Source organism: Orycteropus afer, unplaced genomic scaffold (genome assembly GCF_000298275.1).
Source record: "Orycteropus afer afer isolate SDZICR_OR568_19922 unplaced genomic scaffold, OryAfe1.0 scaffold00147, whole genome shotgun sequence".
Taxonomy (NCBI): domain Eukaryota; kingdom Metazoa; phylum Chordata; class Mammalia; order Tubulidentata; family Orycteropodidae; genus Orycteropus; species Orycteropus afer.
The window spans coordinates 6,222,973-6,228,247 of NW_006921734.1; the positions used below are offsets into that span (position 1 = coordinate 6,222,973).

Below are 5,275 nucleotides of genomic sequence, written 5' to 3' on the forward strand. Positions count from 1 at the left end.
GGGATCGGGCAGTGTTTCGTTCTGCTGTGCATGGGGTCGCTATGAGTCGGAAACGACTCGACGGCACTTAACAACAACAACAACATAGTCATATTTATAAAGAATCATTTGGTATAATATATTTTGTTCTATATAATATGTATACATTTAGATACTTCTTATAGTTTTATTCTTCAGAATTATGAATTTGCTTCACAAGCAAAAACAGAAATACAGAAAAAAGGCTCAAAAGTTTATAGTATTACTTTTTGCACATTTGACTCATCTAGAGCTAAATGAAATTATAGAACTATAATAGCTAATATCGACAGTGTCAGTGTAAAAACATTCACAGAGCACATACCCAATGAAATCCATTCATTCACGTATTAATTACAAAATACTTATTAAATGCGTATAGTATGTCAGGCTCCTGGAATGTAAGACTGAACCAAAACAGAAATCATCCCTGCCCTAATGTAGTTTTCAGTCTAATGTGAGGGGGAAATAGATGGTGAAGACAATCACTCAAACTATAAACTGTAACATGCATAAAGGAAAGAAACATACTTGATATACATAAGAGATCTGACCTAATCTAAGAGGTAAGGGAAGGTCATCTTGATGGGGAGCAGGGTGGAATAGACAGAAAAAAATATATATTTGAGAACTACTTAGGAGAATAAAATTAACAGAATTTTGGTATTAGATTGTAAGGGAGGGTAAACCAAAAAGAAAAGTGTTAAGAAGGACTTGTGAGTTTATGGCTTATTCAAGGGGATGATGGAGTCAAAAAAAATACGAAGTTTGGGAAGGAATATCATGCAATGATTTGACAAAAACATTCCACAAAAACTTATTCAGTGCTACTACAAACCAGACACTGTTCTGATTAATGAGAATATAGCACTGAACAAAAGGGTCAAAGTCGGTGTTTTGGGGAGCTTATGTTCCAGTACCTGATTCAGGATCTGTGGATTTTCAGGCACTTTTGAGACATTCAATTGGTTATAAATAAATTAAGGAGTTGATATACAAATCTAGAATTTAGAGAACTGATCTTAGCTAGATGTATAAATTGTCACTAGCATTTGGATGATTAAAACCAAGAAATATTTATGCATATTGTGATAAGAAAAGAGATTTAAACTTCATTTACAAAGTTATACTATACCCAAGAATTAAGATCTACAAGAGATGCATACCTCATATCCATCAACTGTTAACAAAATTCCTATAAATATTTAGCTAAACTTTATACTAACTCAAAACAGATCTGATTAATAACATTTCTTATATCACACTATTATACTTTATTTTAAAAAAAATTCTTAGTAAAATTGTTTTAAATACCTTAAAAATTAACCAATATTTATAAAACCCTCAAATGAGAAGACTTTTGCCATCAATATTACTTACTAGCAATTTTCAACTGAATTACTATTCCAAAATGACAAGTACTATGTCCTCTATAGTAAGAGTGTAGTAATAATAACAAGATGACAAAGAGTAACAAAAGAAAAGCAAATTACAAAGAATAACAAATATAAAACAAACAAAATCAGCATTGCATCAATATAAGTGTAGAATCAGAAATACAGAATACATGTGTAAAATAGGGAAAATTAAGTTAATTCTGCAACTGCAATGAAAAATAGAAGAAAATAATATTTTACTAACGTGAAGGAAGAAAATTTCATTGAATTAGCAGTGGATCATTACTTCTGAAATTTAGTGCTTAGGAAAAAAAAAGCCAATGAAGAAAAGAGGTAAAATAGTTTATGGAAGGCATATAGGAGATTACTAAAACATTGTCTCCAACAATTAAAGGTATTCTGTATTTTGTCTGCTTTCATATCTGATTTTAGGACTTTCATGAGAGTAAACTTAGGGTGTCCAAAAATGTGGCATTCTGAAACACTTTTTATTGGAGACTGGTGAGAGCCTTTACTGAGGGCATTCTGGCAATATTTAGTAACTTAAAAAAAAACACATCCTTTGACCCAACTCATACTGCTGCTACCAGCTGGAATCAACTTGATGGCAACAGGTTTGGTTTTTTGGTTGACCCAAACATTACACATTCAGGCACTGACCACCATGAAATAAGCATGAAATGAGGAGAGTATGGGAATAGTCACTAAAATATTTTAATAATAAAATGTTGAAAAGAGTAAGTATGCCTATCCAATATTATAAGATTGTTTATAAATTATGTATATTGATATAATGGAATACAAAAAAAATTGTTTTTAATTGGCATTTTTATGGATTTAATTGTGTCTTCCAAAAAGATATAGTGAAGCCCTAACCCCTGGTACCTGTGAAGGTGACCATTTTTGGGAACAATGCCATTGAAGATGTTAACAGAGCTAACCAAGGATGAGGTCAAGCTGGAGTAGGATGTATCCTGATACAATCTCAATGACTCCATATAAAATAAAAGAGACACAGAGAGACAGACAGAGGGAAAAAGGCTATGTGAGGATAGTGCTATGCTGCAGCCACAAGCCACAGAATGCCTGGTTACACCAGAAGCTGGGAGAGAGAAAAAAATGATCATCCCTAGAGCTTTCAGAGAGAACATGACATATTTAACAATTTCAAAAACTTCTTAGTTAAAAATGTAAGGTACAGAACTGTGCTGGTAATATGCTATCATTTGAGTTAAAAAAGAACAAGTGTGTAAATATAAATACAGGTACGCCTTGCTTAACATCAATTCAGGCAACGTCCAACCACATATACATCCATGGGCCCATAAGTCTGTTTGTTTAAAAAAGGAAAGCAGCTGTACTCTAGTTTGTCATTACCCCTAATGGTTTTAAAGACACCACACCCAGTCTCTTTCAGCAATGGACCACAGGGGGAATAGCACTGGATCACAGTGGGGATACAGGCAGGTAAGGCAGAGGACATGGCTCTGGATGAGGACTCTTGTGATTTGTATGGTGCGCAGGTGGTGAGGATGGGGGCTGCAGAGCCTAGGCTGCTCCTGCTGCTCAGTTTGGCAGAACAGTGGGCAAGGCTGGGTGTACTGTACCCTCTGCTGGCTTGCTTTCTCTCCTACCACCACCCTCTCAGCCACACCACTGGCCCACCCCATTCTTCCAGCCTCTGACAGAAGTTCCAGCAGCAGCAGCAGCAGTGACAAGGACAACTGAAACTAGCTCTCTTAAGGTTTTGGTAGTATGGTGTTGGCACAATGTTCAAGTCATATAACTTCATATTTTTGTAACATATCATGGACATTAAGGTTTACATACCTGTATATAAAATATGTTTGCATAATTATACACTATCTCTGAAGGACACCAAAAAAAACTGATTAACAATGAAAGCTCCGGGAACTCACAGCAACCCTACAGGACACACTAGAACTGTTCCACAGGGCTTCCAAGGCAATAAATTCTTACAAGAGCAGACTGCCACATCTTTCTCTCATGGAGCAGCTGGTAGTTTTGAAACACCAACGTTTCAGTTAGCAGCTGAACACTTAGTCATGCCTGCCAGGACTCCTTAATAACTGGGTGGCAAAGGGTAAGGGCAGAGGAAGACTAACTTTTCATTGCAAAAGTTTTTAAAGCTTTTTAATTTTATATTATGTGCATGTATCACCTACTAAAAAAATAAATCTAATTTATTTAAAAATGTAACTTTTCCTATCTCAATAAAGGTGAATTGCTATTGGTATTGTTGATTTATCAGTCAGTATTAATTGATACACAGGTTAAGGATGGCTATTACAAGGTTACAAGCAAAGGCTTTAGAGGAAAGCTGGTCATTTCTAAGCTCAATAGCTTTTGTAGGTGTGATTCCATAAGCAAGCTATTTACCACCATTTAGATTCATTTTCCTCATTTGTAAAATGAAAATACTCACTAAAACTCACTGCTGTCTAGTCAGATCCAACTCACAGTGAGCCCTCCTTGGGTTTCCAAGGCAGTATCACTACGGAAGTAGACTGCCCAATTTTCCTTCCAAGGGGTGGCTGGTGGGTTTGAACCGCCAGTCTTCCAGTTAGCAGTCAAATGCCTTAGGCACTACTTCACCAGAGCTCCAAAATGAAAATACTATGTGTAATATGTAGTATGTGAATATCATATGAATAATATAATTTTACCCATAAATTCAATATGCAAATTATACATTTGCCATTATTTACTATTTCCTCCATTTGACAAATATTTATTCACAAAATATTTGCCAGGCACTGTGTTAAATACTTTGAAACATATATAATTTCATTAAATCCTCATAAGAAACAGAAATATGATCATTATTCCTCCCATTCTATACCTGAAGAAACTGGTGCTCACTGAGGTCAAAGTAATTTATTGAATGTCATAAAGCTAGGAAATGATTCCAACCCAAGTCTGTCTAACTCCAGAACCTATGTTCTTGTTTTGTTTTCACATGTAACACACATGAAGAGAGAAACTAAAAGTATATGTGTGTGTTGAAAAGGATGGGGGGGATGGCAGTTTAAGGAAAGATTTTTTTCCAACATACTGGGGCAAAGTTGAAAAAAAGAGGATGCAAAAATGTAATGACAAGAGAATAATATAATTTACAGCTAATACAGGCATTTGATAGGAAGAAAGGAGCATTATTACCATCTAGGATGGCCCTAACAACGAACTAAAGTTTATTGGTAGAGAGATAACAAAAAATAATGAGGGCTTATGGTAGGAAAGCTTGAAACAGATTCAAAGATCTTAAAAACGTCCAGCATGACTGAGGTACAGAAAGCAAGTGAGAAGAACGTACTCAGATACAGCTGAAGAGGCAGGCGTATCATGCCTTCTGGACTAAGGTAAAGAATTAACACATTTTTTTCCCAATTATAATAGAAAAGTATTTGCCAGGGACCTCTGGTGGCATAGAGCCTAAGGCATTTGACTACTAACCAGAAGGGTGGAGGTTCAAACCCACCAGCCACTCCTCTGACGGAAGGTTGGGTAATCTACTTCCATAGAGATACTGCCTCAGAAACGCAAGGAAGGGTCACTATGAGTCAGATCCAACTCGATGGCAGTGGGTTTGGGTTAAGCAGGATAGTGAAATAATTAAAATTACATACCAGAAAGCTATTTCTGGCTGCTAAATGCAAAAGATGGAAAACAAGCAGAAGGCTCTCTCAGAAAGTAGGGATGGTAAGAATGATGGGGGTTAAAAGAAATGTAAGAGAAGTACACAGCCCAGAAATAGATAACACATTGGAAGGGCAAAGGAGAAGAATTGATGCGATGGAAGACAGAATTAATGAGATGGAAGAAAAATACCTGAATACTTC

The 5,275-nt window shown here is 35.9% G+C and overlaps 1 protein-coding gene across 1 annotated transcript in view; it reads right to left on the reverse strand.

Annotated features, from left to right (window-relative positions):
- DYNC2H1 (dynein cytoplasmic 2 heavy chain 1) overlaps positions 1-5,275 on the reverse strand; it is a 505,271-nt gene that overhangs the window by 202,197 nt on the left and 297,799 nt on the right. The window lies entirely within an intron of this gene.